This window comes from Engystomops pustulosus, chromosome 5 (assembly GCF_040894005.1).
Source record: "Engystomops pustulosus chromosome 5, aEngPut4.maternal, whole genome shotgun sequence".
NCBI classification, from domain to species: domain Eukaryota; kingdom Metazoa; phylum Chordata; class Amphibia; order Anura; family Leptodactylidae; genus Engystomops; species Engystomops pustulosus.
In genome coordinates this window covers 85,841,981-85,861,032 of record NC_092415.1, presented here as the reverse complement: position 1 = coordinate 85,861,032, position 19,052 = coordinate 85,841,981, and the positions used below count along the sequence as shown (strand labels likewise).

The 19,052-nt window shown below is 37.1% G+C and overlaps 1 long non-coding RNA gene across 2 annotated transcripts in view; it reads left to right on the top strand.

The window, feature by feature from the left end:
* LOC140134067 (uncharacterized) overlaps nucleotides 1-18,590 on the top strand; it is a 43,400-nt gene extending 24,810 nt beyond the window's left edge. The window contains exons 3-5 of one of the 2 annotated variants that reach the window (XR_011856062.1): nucleotides 2,611-2,765; nucleotides 5,704-5,876; nucleotides 18,438-18,590. This is a non-coding gene — a long non-coding RNA (uncharacterized lncRNA). Of the gene's footprint in view, nucleotides 1-2,610; nucleotides 2,766-5,703; nucleotides 6,130-18,437 lie in introns of those variants that run through there. The other variant, XR_011856061.1, reaches the window with a different exon arrangement.
* The last annotated feature ends 462 nt before the right edge of the window (nucleotides 18,591-19,052 follow it).

Below are 19,052 nucleotides of genomic sequence, written 5' to 3'. Positions count from 1 at the left end.
GACCTGAGCAGGGAAGCGAAACATGCAGGATATCGGGCGCACAATCTTAGTTTATCACGGCACAGTGCATTATTGTCGAACAAAGCACTTTCGGTGAACTACAGCGGGATTGTAAGTAAATGAGCCCCTACATATCTAGAGATGCATACAAATCTAAATGTTTCCTGATGTTGCTTTACTGTTTTATGAAACGTATGTTGTGTAATAAATACTTGTATACTACAATATTGTATAGACTATACTATATAGACTAAAGAACACCCTCATCTATACACTACCTTATAAAAGAGGTAAAAACTATAGCTGTAATAAGACAGAGCAGCTGTAGAAGTCTCCTGTGACTCTCTAAGCAATTATATAAAATTTGGCCTGTTCCCCCAGACATCGTGGCTGTTCTAGTAACAAGTAATCCACATTAAGAAATAGCTAGCCTTTTCCAAAAGTACTTTTACTCAATCAATGACCTTGTTGCCATGGCAGACTAACACGATGTGCCGCTGATGATGGCTTGATTTCCTTTCACATCTGAAGTGGAAAAAGAGAAGACAGACTAAATGAAATCCCATCCATCTTAATGAAACACAATTATATTCTCCTTATTAATCATTTAAAAATCAATACATCTCTTCTTGGTGCACCTCGGCCGTATTTGTCATCTGGTGCCAGGTTTCAATACATCTTGTCTTGCAGTGATTTTTATAAGTCCACTCACCTGTGCTCCTGGACAAATAAATATGTTTAATTGCACTGTAGAAGCATAAAGGTGTATTCAAATTTGTTCTATTATCATCTATTTTACACCAAAGGTGACACATAATTCCATGTGATTACAGAATGCGAACGTTACATTTAATGTAAAAATGCAAATATCCTAATGAAAGATGAATGATAGATTAACGTGAGATAGGTATAAAGTAGATAATTATGGAAAAGATAGACAAATAGATGATAATAGATAAAGGATAGATAAAATATATATGGAGATAATAAACAGATACATTAAATATAGATAGATTATAGATATATAACAGACCGATGACAGATAGATAAAAATAGACAGATATCTGATAGATAATGTACAGATAGATAATAAGTTAGAAATAAATAATAGACAGAGAATAGAAAAATAGACAGATATCTATAAATAGATAATAGACAGATAGAAGATAAATAATAAACAGAAAGATAATAGATTAGAGATAAATAACAGTAAGAGAATAGATGGATATATAGATTATAGATGTATAGATAGATAAAAAGTATTTCCTAATATCAATTAATAAATAAGATAGTATGTGACATCTTTGAAGCGATACACAATCTAGGTAATATGTGTCATGGGGTTATGCTATGAGATGGACAGGTTCATGCAGTGAGTTAATAGAGGATCAGGGCAATGCGCTCCATACTTTAGATTATGATTGACACTACAGAAAAATGAGAATACACTGTCTCAGTATAGATAATGAAAGTAGAGCAGCTGCATCAGGAATGTGGCAAAATTATTCTCAACATATTCAATAATATAGTATTTACTAGACATCTAAACATATAAATAACAAAAAAGTTTGCAAGGGTATAAAATATGTGTCAGAGAATTGCATAATTCAATATGTTTGGTTGCCATCTGTGATATATTTTTTGAAAATTTCACATTTTTTATATTTTGGTTTCTTAGAATAAAGAGATTTTTATTGATAACATTTTTTGATATTTGAACTGATGTGTTCCTGGAGTGTGAATAATGTTTGATAAATAGAAAATTTAATGTTTTTATTTATTCATACACAGGGTGAAGGTAACAATATGGGTTTCGGTATATAGAGATCCATTTATTAGATTTAAGAAAGCCCAGACAGAACTATAAGAAATGAGTGGGGAGAAAAATATGCTGCCTCTGGTGTAAATCAGTGGCCTGCACCCGAATGCTAAGCGCCACAAATAAAAGTAGAACTCCAATGTAAAACACAATAACAATGTAGCGCCACTGCGCTAACCATATAGACTGAGCATGGATTAATGCAGTTTCACATGGAAATATAGGTTTTTTTAAATAATATTTTTAATAGAAGGCATTGCACGCACGTGTTTCTTTAGCTTAAGCCACTGTAAATAGTATATCTTAGACACACATTGATACAACAGAATTATATCTATATATATGGAGAGACCTCACCAAGTGCCTAGTGGATAACTTAAAGTATCTATAACTTCACTTCCTTCTTGGATTGTCTAGCTAACTAGTTTGTGTACAGGTGATGGTTCGCTAGCTCCCTGCCTGACGCACTTCCGCATCGGCATATAACAACTGATGCATCAGCAGAGGCTATTAGTAGAGGTTAATGGTGCACAAGATGACAGACTCAGTGGCTGGTCAAACTACATTGGTGCTCCAGACCACTGTGTCCATCTGTGTCATCCTGCACTGTTGTGGCTGTTCAGGGGATTGGTTACTGCAGAGTGGGTTTCCAGTTGAGACACGGTATGATGAGACAGATTCTTACCCTGTTCAGTACTGAACTGGCAAGCAATTTCTGCTGTATTGTTGAAACTACTATTTATGGAAATTCTCCACATTATCCTGTCCTCTCTTGCATTTGTCTTCCAAAGGACAAACATAAGTTTGCAATATTCTCGAAATCACAGGCTTGAAAAAACCAACATCTCTTGCTATGGCTGATAGAGTCACCCCTTTTGGCCTTCACCTGGACAACCTGCTGCAGGAAGGTTTCAGTCACTTTAGAATGGCACACTGATTTTCAAAAGTAAGTGAAAACATCAAAGTTAGGCTGTAAGTTATATAGGGTTTGTCGGATAATTAAGGAAGTTAGCACCAGGCACCAGACTAACACCAATAAACTTGCAAGTATCTGAAAGTGTTCACTAATTCTAATCAGTGTTCTTTTTCAATTACCTCATTTGCATTTTATTCTTAAAAAAAAGCTTAAAATACTGATATATGACTTATGTTAGGATATAATATGTAGTAGCAGAGGTACCGCACTCTACTGGAATGTGTGGTGCTCAAAAAAATTGGGATTCTCGGTCCACTTCATACAAGGTAGATGAATTTTCGGCACACACAATGAGTTTTCTTTGCTTAATTAATTTTTATTTGTAGTGAAAAGATTCATAGTAATCGGCCTTCACCATGAAGTAGTTTTGTATCATAACATCTTTTTTCAAACATAAATAGATCAACAATTATTACGACGTTTCGGTCATCTCGACCTTTGTCAAGTGTGATCTTATTCTGAAAAATTAATAATAAACAAGATATTAGGAAGGGTCGTTACATCGTTCTATATGTAAATCTACATAATCGTGTTATACAAAGGATATATATAGTGTTATTCACGTTAAATGAATGGCAAACATCATAAAGAAAGTACATAACAGTAGATATATATTTATAATAGTCTGGATTAGGTAACATAATTTCGTATTAAGAAAGAGTCACATAATTGTGATTCATGAAAAGAGAAAATTTCTTCTAGACAGGTATTTTAAGAAAGATCCAGATAAAGTAGTAACTAGAAACAGGTAAAACTATGTAGAAGCTCTGAGTGCCAGAGTGAAGGGGAATAACAGGTTACAGGGAGGTGGATGGAAGTTGCAAAAGCATCTCATTAGTAAAAGCAAGATTTAACATAAGCAGCATGTAGGAGTTAAAAGAAATCTGTTGTAGAAGACTTACTTTGTAATGGAGGTATATGGAGTTGAGGTGAGGCAGAAGCACTAGTTGCATGTGCGCACGTTATTTATATACTGACTCGGCGTCATCAAGAGTCAGATACGCATGACCGGAAGGGAGACAGGTTGCTATGGGGAAGGAGAACGCTATATGTGGCGCAACATATAGGCGCTGCTGCGCATGACTGGAGGCTTGGTGTTGCAGTATGTCAGGGAAGCGCTATTTGTAAAGGTAAGTGTGTATATTAATAAAAAAGCTAAGATATGGAATGTAGTCAAAAGAAGACTTGTGTGTAATATAAAGTTATATAAAATAAGAATTGTTATAAAGAAGAGAGACACTATGTGTGGCGCCTCGTGTGGGTATTACTGCGCATGTCAAAGAACTTAGTGTTGTAGTGTGAAAGTCGTGATGAATAGGAAGCACTATGAATAAAGGTAAGAGTGTATATCTTAATAAAGAGATTGTATCATAAATGATCTGGATCGCAAAAAGATCAAAACATTCACATAATCTTAAGCATAGCAACTAAAAATTTCGATATAAATCAAAAACAGGTTCATTGATATACATGAAAAAATTGATATTCTTCCATCCGGATTGAAGTAGTGGGGGAGAAACTTATTTCAATATTTCTATTTTTTCTGAAATGAGAAAAAATAAGATCACACTTGACAAAGGTCGAGATGACCGAAATGTCGTAATAATTGTTGATCTATTTATGTTTGAAAAAAGATGTTATGATACAAAACTACTTCATGGTGAAGGCCGATTACTATGAATCTTTTCACTACAAATAAAAATTAATTAAGCAAAGAAAACTCATTGTGTGTGCCGAAAATTCATCTACCTTTTATGTTGGGATATACACACATTGACCTTTACATTTAGGAATTGTGTGCTCTCTAATTTTGATCTGCGGTGTATATAAATAAATATATATATATATATATATATATATATATATATATATATATATATATACCCCGTGCAAAACATATGTTCAGGGAAAACAGTACAAAATAAAACCCTTTCCAGGGAAGTACAAAATAAAACCCTTTCCATGGGGACCAGTTGTAGAAAATATCACTTAAGAAAATGTTATCTTTGTGCCTTGACATGTATATATATTTTTTGTGCTGCTTATATCACTTAGGCAATTGCCTTTAATTCCTTTGCATGCTTCCTTGGGATGTGAGTCTTTGTTGGCCCTAGGCAAGAAAAACATTCATTGTGCAATAAAGTTGTTACATTCTCAATGAGGCCATTGAATTGCATGTTTACAAAGTAGTTGTGTATGTAAACCCAATGCTGTAAGTAAGGAGATTATATGCATTTTAAAAAATGAATTCAAAAGGCAAAATAACTTCCTGAACTGTGTATATCCTTATGGCTGCTGCTTTATAAAGAAAATTACATTTGTCACCAAGCTATACATCATTTTCACTGCAGCGTATAGTCCCTTCTGTGTGTCAAGTATAAAACAAAAGCATTTTGTGAAAAATTGCTAAAGAAGTAATGATTTTTGTCCTCAACTCTTTGTTTTGCCTTTCAATAAAGAAGGCGACGTGTGCCTCGAATGATATATTATTGTTTTGGTGCATCCCTAGGAACACAGTGCATAACCAAAACCATGTTTCACTGCTGAGAAGCTATAGTTTACTGGCCCTATGGCTCTGATGAGAATATAATGTTCCACAGTTTATAAATGCTTTGAGGTCAATACATGATTTGCTCTGGCTTGTTCATCCAATGAGCAGAAGGTCCAAAAATATATCAAGTCATTAGACAGCTAAGGATATAGGTTGCACAGTGTAATCTCCCTGGTGTTTTTAAACAATTTAAAACATTGGAAGCCTGGGTAAGGTTCCCGGTGATGGAAAGTGCTCTATGGAAACCTCTCTGTCAACTGGAGATGAGATAATTAGATCCAGGTAATACATAGAAGCCCCATCAGGGAGCTGGAGAGCAAACATGTCATCTTTATGAGTCTTTCTTGTCCTCCCCAGCAACTGTAGACTGTAGATAGTAAAAAAAAGGCTGTGAAGGATTCATCAGTGCCCTGAAACAACCGCAACACAATGATAATCAAGCTTTCAGCGCTTCATCATGTCCTTTACCCAGAGACTTGCCAGCCGTATTGACAAAATACCAGTCCAAAAAAAGCAGTCAACTTTTCAAGGTATACACCATTTCGTTTTAGGAAGAGTTTTTACTAAAAACATTATTGTTATATAACAGAAAAAATAGCAATGTATGAGCCAACTCTTTGCAGCATGCAGAAAAAGCAGCGCTAGGTCATACAATTTATTATATTATCATCTGTGTGGGTCAGATTATTTGCAAATTTATGTTTCTAATAATGAAAAAGCTTCTTTAGCTCTTTTGTTTCAGTGTCACTGCTTTTAAAATTGATAACATTTTTCGTGTGCTGTCCTGGGGTAAATGTACTTATGAATTTTTGGGCAATTTTTATCATTGTATTAATTTGTACAAAACCACTGTTGATGAACACTCACCTAGGTGATCACCCGTCCTTGATGTTCTAAATACAGTCCTGGTATATACTATTGCTATCGGTTTATTGGTCTGTTGGATCTCTTCATACCCTTCCCCCCACCTCCCACTCTGTTTTTATCTTGGTTGTTTTAACTCCATGAATTATATTCTCAATGTATCTCCTTATTAATATTTTAATGTTAATTAAATAAAGTACCTGTATATATTGCAGTGAGGTATTTGGAGTCAGTTCTTACATTTTCTATTTTCAGCTTAGTATGACATTCACTGTGCAGAACCAATATTATGTTCATTTGTGATGGATGGAACAATATCAATTACATGTTCGAGTATTTGTTAATATATTAAACACTTCAAACTTTCTTATTACTTTTCCCATGAGGTCCCATGAATATGCAGTCCCCTCATACCTAACATAATACACCTCACTATAATTGAGGTGTATATATAATTAATTAGGTTGCAATGTAGATATGGAGGTGCAGTAAATAATTAAATTATTTGAGGGAATTCCTATACATTGTATAATTCAGGGGGGTTGTATAAATAATTAATTTCAGGGGTAGTGACTGCTGTTGCATGTAATATTAACCCCGCGGGCCGAGCCCTCTCCATAGCCGGTAACTCTTTGTAAGTCGCAGGTGATTTCACTTCGATCGCCGCCGGCAATGCTGCCGGAGGCTTCAAAAAGATGCGGATCTTCGCTCCCCGATGACGTCACGGGGAGCGGTGATCCGTTGCCATGACAGCTTTGGGTCTCATGAAGGCCGTTTTAACCCATTCATTACAATGTGCTATCAGCATATTGTAATGAATGAGGAGTAAAATCCCCATATACTGCCATATTGTAGTATAGCAGTATATGGAAGGATCGATCAGACAACCTAGGGTTAAAGTACCCTACGGAGTCTGAAAAATAGTAAAAGTAAAAGTAAAAAAAAGTTTAAAAAAAAAATCACAATAAAAAACCCTAAAAATTCTAATCACCCCCCCTTTCCCTAGAACTGATATTAATATTAATAAACAGTAAAAATCCTAAACACATTAGGTATCGCCGCGACCGAAAATGTCCGATCTATCAGAATATAATAACGGTTTTTCACTGCGTTTAACCCCGTAACGGAAAATAGCGTCCAAGTCAAAAATGAACATTTTTTGCCATTTTGGAAAATATAAAAAAATTAATAAAAAGTGATAAAAAGGTCGCACAGTCCTAAAAATGAAAACACCATCAAAAGTCGCAAGAAATGACACCACCCACAGCTCCGTACACCAAAGTATGAAAAAGTTATTGCCGCCAGAAGATGGCGGCAAATTAAAAAGAAAAAGTTTTGCACAGGAGGTTTTAATTTTTTTAAATGTATGAAAACATTATAAAACCTATACAAATTTGGTATCCACGTAATCGTAGCAACCCAAAGAATAAAGTAGACATGTCATTTGGGGCACACAGTGAAAGCTGTAAAATCCAAGCCCACAAGAAAACGTCGCAAATGTGTTTTTTCACCATTTTCACTGCATTTGGAATTTTTTTCCCGCTTCCCAGTACGCGCCATGGAATATTAAATACTGTCACTACGAAGTGCAATTTGTTACGCAGAAAATAAGCCATAACAGAGCTCTTTATGTGGAAAAATAAAAAAGTTATAGATTTTTGAAGGTGGGGAGTGAAAAATGGAAATGAAAAAACTAAAATAGGCCAAGTCGTTAAGGGGTTAATTTTTATAGGGTTGCTATATATAATATGATTTGCTTGGGTAGTATATAATAAATTAAGGGATGCTGCAATTCTATAATTTTGGGAGGAATACAATCAATTAGGTTACCACTGTATATAAGGTTATATCATATAATTACCGTATTTTTCGGCTGATTAGGCGCACCGGACTATAAGGCGCATTAAGAATAAAGAGCAGCAAAGACGTCTTGGTCCATACATAAGGCGCAGGCGGCTACTTGGGTTAGAAGGGGTCCAGGGGCGTGGTTTGGATGCCGAGAGGTCGCACAGAGAGCCTGCTCCGCCACCAGCACTGGTAAACTGACCATGCACGGCAGCGACTCTCCACGGCAGCACCCCGAGTGCATACCTACGACGGGGGGCATGATGAAGATCGCCTGTACACACGAGTACAGAGGAGAACGTAGGCCACAGATCGGCACCATCCTCTGCAAGCAGCAGCAAGGACTCAGGGTGCAGAGGTGAGTGGTCGGACAGGGAGATAAGCTGTGATTTGCACTATGGCTATTCCCATTTCATATATTGGGTGCATCGGACTATAAGGCGCACTTTTGATTTCTAAGAAAATCATAGGCTTCTTTGTGCACCTTATAGTCCGAAAAATACGGTAATTTGCAGGGTTGTTTTTTAGTTTATAATTCTTGGAGGAAATGTAATATATGGGGCGGTCTGTTTGTTAATAATTCAGGGGGTTGCATATATTATTTATTAAGCTATAACACATAGGGGGTCATTTACTAAAGACCCGATTTGCGTTTTCTCGACGTGTTACCCGAATATTTCCGATTTGCGCTGATTTTCCCTGTATTGCCCCGGGATTTTGGCGCATTGCGAACGGATTGTGGCGCATCGGCGCTGGCATGCACGCAACGGAAATCGGGGGGCGTGGCCGAATGAAAACCCGACGGATTCGGAAAACCCGCCGCATTTAAAACAAAAAATGTGTCGCGGAGCTTGCACTTACCTTCACTAGGAATAGGCCGGTGAACTTGAGCACGTTCCAATGCTTTTCAGTGCAGCAGCGCCACCTGGTGGACATCGGAGGAACTGCCTTAATAAATCCCGGCCGGACCCGAATCCAGCGCAGAGTACGCGCCGCTGGATCGTGAGTGGACAGGGTAAGTAAATCATCCCCATAGAGTTCTGCCCCTGAGAAATCTGTGAATTGCTAGATGCCATTTTTACTGGTGCATGATCAATGCTGGAGTAAACTTCAAGTGTGTGGGAAGTCTCCCGCCATGTGCAATGTCAAGTGTCATTAACATAAGTCTTTCTTTCAAATATGGGCTGAGGGTGTCAGTTAAGCTTAAAGGGGCTGGACACTTTACCTTATGTCTTTTGTAATTTGTGTGTTAGGTAATGTACCAGTATACACCTATTAAAAGTTCTGCACTGCTTTCCTGAAATGTAAATCAATCCCCTGGTACAGAGAGGCCTTTTACCTCTACAACTGCCATTCCTGTTCCTAAAATAGCAGCAGATGGAGGGTCATGTAATCATAACTGTCTATGACTAGTCTAACTGCCAGGACCTTATGATAGTATTTATTATGGCAGATATATTGGTCATGGACTCTTAAGATCACATGACCCTCCATCAGCAGCCATTTTAGGAATGGCAGCTGATGAAGTAAAAGATATTTTATTTCAAATTAGCAGTATACATTGGCAAGACGCATTTCAAATCAGGAACGGACTGCAACTGAGGAAGAATCCGTTACGGATTCGAAACGCATCTTGCTAATGTATATGAATTTATATATTTATATGTTTTTAACCCCTTAACGCCGAAGCCACTTTTCATCTTCCTGACACGGCCCATTTTTTCAAATCTGCCCTGTGTCAATATAAATGGTTATAACTTCGGAACACTTTAACATATCCAAGTGATTTTAAAATTGTTTTCTCATGACACATTGGACTTCATGTTAGTTGAAAAATTTTGGTGGTATGTTTTGCATTTATTTATGAGAAAATCAGATATTTGGTGAAAATTTTGAAAAATTCTTGATTTTCGAACTTCAAAATGTTCTACTTTTTCCATATATAGTCATAACTGCAAAAATACTAACATTATATAATAACTAACATTCACCGAATGTCTACTTTATGTGGACAAGGTTTTTTTTGCATTCTCTTATTTTTGTAGGATGTTATGGGGCTTTGAACGTAATGTGCGATTTTTCACATTTTCATTAAAAACGCGAAATCCTGCTATTGAGGGACCTGCTCAGGTTGCAAGTCACTTTGAGAAACCTAAATAAAAGTAAAACCCCATAAATTACTCCATTATAGAAACTACACCCCTCAACATACGTAAAAAAAACTTTTATGAAGTTTGTTAACCCTTTAATTGTTTTACAGGGGTTAAAACAAAATCAGATGCAATTTTGAAAGTAAAATTTTTTTGGCTAAATGAATGTGTTTTTCAAAAAATGGACAAATTTTCAGTGGATAAAATATTAAAACGCTCCACAAAATTTGATACCCAATCCCTCCCGCGTATAACAACACCCCATATGTGGTGGTAACCTGCTGTATGGGCACACGCCAGGGCATCGAAGGGAAGCTGCGCCATTCAGAGCAGATTATGCACTGTCACTTTTTATTGGCTATACAATCTTTATTTTTTTGGCAATATGGACATATAAGGGCTTATTTTTTGCGACTTGAGATGCACTTTACAAATACTTCATTTTAGTGGGTCATTAGCTTATTGATGGCATTTTATTAACTCTTGAATGTATGGGTGAAAAGAAAATTGTCAATTTTGGTTTACTTTCTTTTCGTATTTTTGGGGGGTCGTACACTATACACTAAAAATACTATATTATCTTTATTCTACAGATCACCACGATTACGGTGATATCTCATTTATATAGTTTTTCATTTATTTTTACAATTTTACTGGACAAAAACTAATATAGAGGAAATCTCATTTGTTTTTGCATCGCCATCTTTTCGGAGATGTAACTTTAATATTTTTTTGTTGACAGAGCTACTTTAAGCCTTATTTTATACGTGTTGAGTTGTTCTTTTCAGTGGTACCATTTTGGCGCACATAAATTTTTTTGATCACTTTTTAGAACATTCTTGTGTAGAGATTTTATGAAAAATTTACATTTTAGCGGGTTTTTCGGGTTTTGTTTTTATGGCGTTCACCGAGCAGGTCCAATAATGTTTCTGAGTTATTGTACGGATTGTTACGGACATGGCGATACTAAATATGTGAGTTTTTTGGGGATTTTGTGCTTTTTTCACTTTATTGCATGTGTATAGGGAATATTTGTGTTTAGGGGACTCAAAAATAATTAATTAAATAAAGTGAATTAAAAATGTTTTTATTTAATGTTTTTAACTTTTATAATTTACTTTTACAGGTAGGCTTGAACAAGCGATCCGGGGGGGGGGGGGGCTGTCCGATTCACTTTAAATGCCCTCAACACCGCGGTCAGCGCGAGCACGACGTGTTAGGGGTTACCACCCGCGATCGGAGAAATCTCCGATCGCGGGTGTTAGAGGCAGGTGTCGGCTATAATATATAGCCGACACCCGCCGCTTCTGGCCCAGGCTCTATTCAGGAGCTGGGGCCAGAAGTTTGACGTAATAGTACTGCATTTTGTGGGAACGCACCTCCTGCCATGCAGTACTATTACGTCAAATGTCGGGAAGGGTTTTTAAAAATACAATAAATTAGTGATTCTGGATATGTGGTATCGCGCCTAATCCTTGAGGACCTATGGGAGAAAAAACCAGGACACCTTACCGGGCGACCATCCTTTATGTATCCTGGGAACATAATAGCTTTCTACGTGATCTAGTTACCAATAAATGCAAAGCACTCCCCTTGACGCAAAGCTGTAGACTTGCGGTACCACTGCCCTTTATGTAAAAACATAAGCTGGCTGTGATTGGCAGCATTGCAGGAAAACAGGAGCAGAGAGAGAGGTAAGTATAAGTTAACTTTAAGCTAGGATCTGCAGCCAAATATATAAAAATACTTACAGAATATAATTGAGCATAAACTGACTTAATTGGCAAAATTTTTGTGCTGAAAAATCCTCACTTGGATTATACTCGGTTGTATACAAAAATAAACCCAGTACTCACTCCCCCCCTTCTTTGTTTACTATGCGCCAGCAGCGTTATGTCCTTGCATGCTGGCTGTGCAAAGACTATGATGTTAGCTGTTTGCTGACATCACAGTGTGTGCGTGGGCAGCAATGGGTCCACGCACGCTGACTATGTGAGCAGCTGACATTATAGTGTGTGCACGGGCAGCGCACACAGAGCTGTCTCTACTGATGGACAGGAAGCAAGAGGAGGACCTGCAGGGGGAGTTGGAAAGGTGAGTACTCTGTTTATTATTTTTTTGCGGGGCATACAGGGGGAAGGGGGCTGGCTGGCTATATATTACTGGTGGCTGGTTTGCAATATACAACTGGGAGCAGGCCAGCTATATACTACTGGGGGGAAGGCTGGCTATTTCCTACTGGGGGCAGGCTGGCTATGTACTACTGGGGTTGGCTATATACTACAGGGGTCTGGCTGGCTTGCAAGCTATACACTGGGAGGAGGCTGTGACCAATGTTTATACTCAAGTCAATAGGTTTTCTCCGATTTTTGCAGTAAAATTAGGTGCCTTGGCTTATATTCAGGTCGCTTTATTCTTCAGTATAGATAGAATTCCTGGACAAACCTTCGACAAAATAAAATAGAAATATGTAAAACGAAAAGGAAAAGTGACTACACATGCAACTGCAGGGCTTACAATTATAATTAATGTTGGTATATGCATTGAATAAAATATTTAAATGGCACGTTTTGATTTTGGTGTATTTCTCTCTCTCTCTCTCTCTCTCTCTCTCTCTCTCTCTCTCTAACTATACTATATACTACTTTCCTAAATTAGTTTCCTTCTCAAATTCAAATGTGAAAATAATTATTCAACAAAACTTGTAAGATTAATTATCACTATCAATAGCACTAAATGAGCATCTATCCCTTTACATGTTATATATCAAAATAAAAATAACATAATAGGGAACCAACTTTTCACATCAATGTGTAAATATGATAATTAAAAGAAAATTAGGTACATTAGACCCCTTTTTTAACTACCGTATATACTCGAGTATAAGCCGACCCGAGTATAAGCCGAGGCCCCTAATTTTACCACAAAATACTGGGAAAACCTATTGACTCGAGTATAAGCCGAGGGTGGGAAATGCACTGGTCACAGCCTCCCCAGTATATAGCCAGCCAGACCCTGCCCCAGTGTATATAGCCAGCCAAACCCTGCCCCAGTGTATATAGCCAGCCAGCCCCTGCCCCAGTGTATATAGCCTGCCAGCCCCTGCCCCAGTGTATATAGCCTGCCAGCCCTGCCCCAGTGTATATAGCCTGCCGGCCCCTGCCCCAGTGTATATAGCCTGCCAGACCCTGCCCCAGTGTATATAGCCTGCCAGACCCTGCCCCAGTGTATATAGCCTGCCGCCGCTGCCGGACAGATTGCACAGAAGATATACAGGGGTCGCTGGAAAGGTGAGTTTAGATATATTTATTTTTTTGACTCGAGTATAAGCCGAGTTTGGGTTTTTCAGCACATTTTTTGTGCTGAAAAACTAGGCTTATACTCGAGTATATAAGGTATTTACAAGCTTTGCCCAAATAATCCTAAAAGTGAAAAATGTCTATAAATATGTAAATGATCAGTTAGCTCTATGTTTCACAAAAAAAGGTAAACTTTCTTTTGGAGCCCACTACATAAGAAGCTTAAAGCTGTTAAACCACCACAAAACGGCAAAACAAAATGGCAAAAAGTTATTAGGTGCTAACAGTAACAAATTAGGTTGTGTAGGTGAAGGGTCATGTGGGTAAGGGGGGAATTTGTATGAGGGACTGAAACTGAATTTTGTACTTTTATTCTATCTTACTTTTGCTAGAGAAACCTTTAATCTTTTTTCACCACTATGCTAACTCAAAAAACTCAGATTATATACTGTAATTTATATGTTTGTCTGGATTTGCATTTCTAGAGAATTTTGTTAAAAAGTGCCAATGAAAATTTTACCATGATGATAATTTTTAAGTGTTGTATCAAAATGAAAAAGTTAAAATTAGTAAAAAAAACATACCTGGACACGTTCACCAATTATGAAAATTTAGCTAAAGAAAAATTGCATTTATCTATGAGACAGCAGAATAAGTTCAGATGGAATAACTCAGGTCTCATACTCCAAATGCATATTTGTGTTATATTATGTCCCAATATGAAGAAGTGAGGTAAAAAATCCTTCAGTTTCAAATAATGAGCAAATCCACCTTTTTACCCTCAGGTCTTCATACACAATTTAGCCAGAGAGCCAGTGCAGATCATGATTTAGCTTTTGACATCTCCTGCCCTCAGGCCAAGAGAGACTAATACAGATTTCTGTGTGCTCACAATGGAAAAAAGTGAGAGAGAGGCCTTTATTGACTAAATGATAAAGGGGTTTGTAATGATAAATAACAGTCATTTTATTGTGGAATTCCCAGAAAAGATGCACTCGGTGGTGTCTGATAGACTGAATACATAGTCCAGCTCCCTCAGGAGATGACCGTGTTAACTTGTGACCTTGATAGGCACCAACAGCTTTCACAAGGTTTACTTCCTGTTGTGCTCAAATGTGCATTGAAATACACTAAGTACCATTCTCTTGGGTTTGGTGCAGGAGATGTGACTCAAGGTCCTTCACTGTGAGCATAGACTGTACAGGGCTCATTACTAAACCCTGCTACTGCTAACACTATGCTATTTGATTGATGGCTTGGAGGCTATTAGAGATAATTCAACTTCGATTGTCCATTATTACCAATGATGTCTCTAATATAGACATAGTAACAAGCACATATTTCACCCGGCTGTATACATGAAACAAACTATCAAATGTCAAAGCTGATAAATGAAATAGTTTAATAACTCTTTTTTGCTTTTTGACTTGAACTTCGTAGCTTAGAAAAAAAGAAAAACTACTAAAAAAGTTAGAGAAATTTTACCATTAAAATAATTATTTGCAAACAAAACAATATAATAAACTGTTTACCCAACAGTGTTCGGCCAAGGAAGGGTTGAATATTAGTCCAGAACACAGGGAAGGCTTATGTTTCAGAGTGCAGTCACACATCGCATGCAGTAAACTCGACGTGTGACGACTGCACCTTCAGCCTTTAAGAGTTTGTTTGGAGGTTGAAAAACATGTTTGTTTTCTTAAAAAAAACCCAGCTCCTCGCGCGAATAGGTTAGCTCCTCTAACTAGGTAAACCTTTTTTGTAAAGTGGTAGTTTAATGATTAAGCCTGATGAATATTAATTATAATTTGCAATAGTGATTTCAAACAATGGTCATGCTACTTGCATGAGCATGGAAAACACATTTCACTCTCCCAATGTAGCTATCACATGTCTCACTGGAGCAATCCCTTTTATATAGAGTTTCTGCATTAAACACTTTTTAACCTCTTCCCTGCTTGTGCAGTCTCCTAGTTATCCAAATTCTTTCTAAATGCAGCGGCTAGAATAGAGTCACAGCATTGAAAACAGTATTTAACAACATTATAAGGATCTGGCCCCTCCAACACTATCATAGTTTAAATGCAGAATTAATACTATGATGCAGGTAGAGAAATAAGTCTATCCAACAAAAATAGCTCTAGTGCCTTAAATATTCCTAGATCTACAGCTCTCTGGGGCAAACAAATAACCCATCTATGCACGATTTACTATGATATGATCTACAAACTGGAAATTATTTTCTTGGTTTATCAATAATGTATATTTATAGTTCAATTGATATGGTGTCTGCAAGGTCTACTAATCTAAACCAATAAAAAGAACCCTACTCTATTTTATATGAACTAGGCCATCATATAGATGCTACAAAGAAAACCCTTCGGTACCCTGCAAAGAAGACACTAGACCAGTGGTGGCGAACCTATGGCACGGGTGCCAGAGGTGGCACTCGGAGCCCTTTCTGTGGGCACCCAGGCCTTCCCCCCAAATTTAGAGTTTGCCAGATAGGACTGAAGGCTTTCCCCTGTGATCCAATACAACACAGGACGTGCCAAGCGCAGTGCTATTTTAAAGCAACATCCTTGGCTGCCAGGACTACAGGAGGATCAAGAAGGTGTGGTTAGAGATGGATTATCGTTGGAGCTCCTGCTCTGGGTTACCGGATCCTTCCTCTTCAGGGGACCCTGGTGGGAAGCTACAATCCAAATTTTTCCATCATCTTTCAATTGTATTGGTGAACTTAGGACACCAAATTTAATTGAAACCTGTGATACAGCAGGGTTCAATAAGTTACTGCTTAAATTGTCATGTTGGCACTAAGTGACTAAGTGGGTTTTGGTTGTAGCTTGGGCTCTCTGTCTCCAAAAGATTTGCCCCTGCAAGGTAGTGACAACAAGAGAAATATAGGTAGGGGGAAATGTGGCATATGTCATTAGGGAAGGACTTATTATAAATTAGCCTTAAAGATTGTTCAGGAGGGAAGAGATGGTTTGGATAGGATCTGTCAATCCATGTGATAAATTAGCTAATAAATGGCAATATACCACATCTATCGTAGTTATTTCCCATTCAGAGCTGTTAATTCAAACAAATCTAAATATTTAGGTGTTAGACATTAAAATGTTTTTATTTTGAACTATACAATTAATTAATAAAAATATGAATATGTCAGGTTCTTTAGATTTAGAGTTATTGGTGACTGAGTTTCTCTTCTTCTGCTGTCCTTTACATAGATCCCATGGTTCTGTATAGAATATCAAAGGAAATGTATAGATGTGGATTTTCTGATGCCTCTTACACACCTTTCTATATGTACTAAACTATTACACTGAATTATTTTTTTCTATGTGTGGAACCTTTCTAATCATGGTAGGAAATAAAATTCAGCATTCCGCTGACAAGACTACTTTGAAAACAGCAGCACAAATTCTGAGTGCAGTAATAGTGAGTAAAAATGCAGATTGTGAAAAGAACTGCAAAATAAATAGCTTCATTATAGAAGCGGCCCCTGACATAAGCATACCCACGCCTTACAGACGACCGCTAGTGACAGACGGACCTCTCTGCCCACTATGACCTCTGAGGAAGCTCTTTGGATGCTTTACTTTAGCCCCAGGCTGCAATGGTCAGCTACAAGGTGTCTGTAATGAAGTTTTATTTATAAACCTTTTTCCGATGACAGGACATAGTTGTGAATATCCAATTGTCACAGGGAAAAATACAGTTTTTGTCTAGAGCTACAATTATAAAATATGCATGTTCCAAATTACATACAAATTCAACTAAAAGGGAAGTTATTATCAAAATTTGGCCTAATAAACCATCACCGGTATGTTGATAAGCAGCTGTGCATCTTCTATTTTTTGTTTCTTTCATGGTCCAGTGTGGTGGCATCATACAGAAAATCTACCAACTAACATCTCACTTCAAAGTTGATTTTCTGGATGAGGCCACAAACCTGGGCCATGAAAGAAACATGACCTATAATTTGTTCAGCTGCTTGTCGACATGCTGGTAATAGTTAATTAGGTCTATTTCTGATGACAGGTTAAGTACAAACCTAAAGAACCTATCTTGTACGTTCCCTGGGGTCTGCCTCTAATGCAAAAAGTTGACCAGGAATAATCCTTTGAAGTAACTTTTTCAATAAAGTACATTTTTTTGTAGTAAGAGATTTTATAAGTCAACACATATGCCTTTATGTTCACAAAATGTGTACAAGTGCTTAATATAAATACAATTACATTGCAAGGCTACTTGGTGTTCATACCAGTGTCAATTAGTTAGTTCGACTTACTCTGGTAAACATAAGAGCCCTATATTAGTCAGTACTAGTTAGCCTTAATATCTACTGAAAGCAATATCAGGTTTATTCTGAAGCTAGAACCCTGTAGTTGACTGACATTGATATATAGCATTCTTATAATATATACCACCATGAAGAACAATGTAAGTCTCCTTTTGATACTATATCAATGTTTTTCAAGTTAACAAATGACCTCAAAAATGCTTTTACAGTACTAATGAACTGAGCTGAATTTGATAGGTGTTTTTGCCAGGGGACATTAGGGTAATAAGTGTAGTTTCCAAAATTTAACCCTTTCATTTTGTACATATATCGAGAACAGCTACAATATTGATCATCCAAAAGAGTGACTTCACCACAAGCTTGATATTAGTGAAAGTAAATATATGTGATGATGTATTGGTTTAGGAAAGCTCCACATAAAATGCATGAGGCAAGGTAATATATTTCATGAAATTATATTGTATATCGCTAGTGTTAATAGGTTTCAGGGGGGATGTTAATTTTTTTTCCCTGCTGCAGTAGCTCCTGTTAGATCTTTATGGTTAATCATTCATTTTTGAATTTTTATATTAAGCATTTCATATTACTTTATTGACTCAACTTTTATGCTCTTCTTCATTTTGACAGTAAAGAATGGCTAGGCAATACTCTTTGAAAATTGGAGGCCATTTTCAGTTGCTCTCTCTGCTGAGCAAAGTGAATAATAGGGTGCCCTGGAGGGATTTTGAAGGTATCACTCAACAGAAACTTTTGTGTGTGAAGAAAACTAGCTCATTTTATCATGCAAGGCATACTGATATGTTTACTTTAATAAAATGCCATATTTCTACCTCTAATCTCTTGTCAAATAGCTATTAAAGCCCCTAAAGTACTATGCACCACATTAAAAAACACTTGTGATCTTCAAGTTGCCTTAGAAAATGCTAATAGCGCATGTAATTTGTGTTTTGTGAACAGGATGGAATAATTTATTGAGTGAAATGAAAATATGCTTCAAGAAAGATGCCCTCAAGTTAAGACAGTGCTTTAAAGCGTTCAGCGTTCCATTTAGCAACTACCTTTTTTAATAACTGCAGTAAAGTATTAGGCTGACATACTTCTGCTCTATCACAGCTAGGTTATATTTTTGAAGGCAAACACGTGCTCCTTTGGGTGAATGATAAGCAATAAATACTACATTTTGCTAGGCTCTGTGATGTCCATTGACAAATTGTGTTTCATAAGTACATAACAGTTAACAAT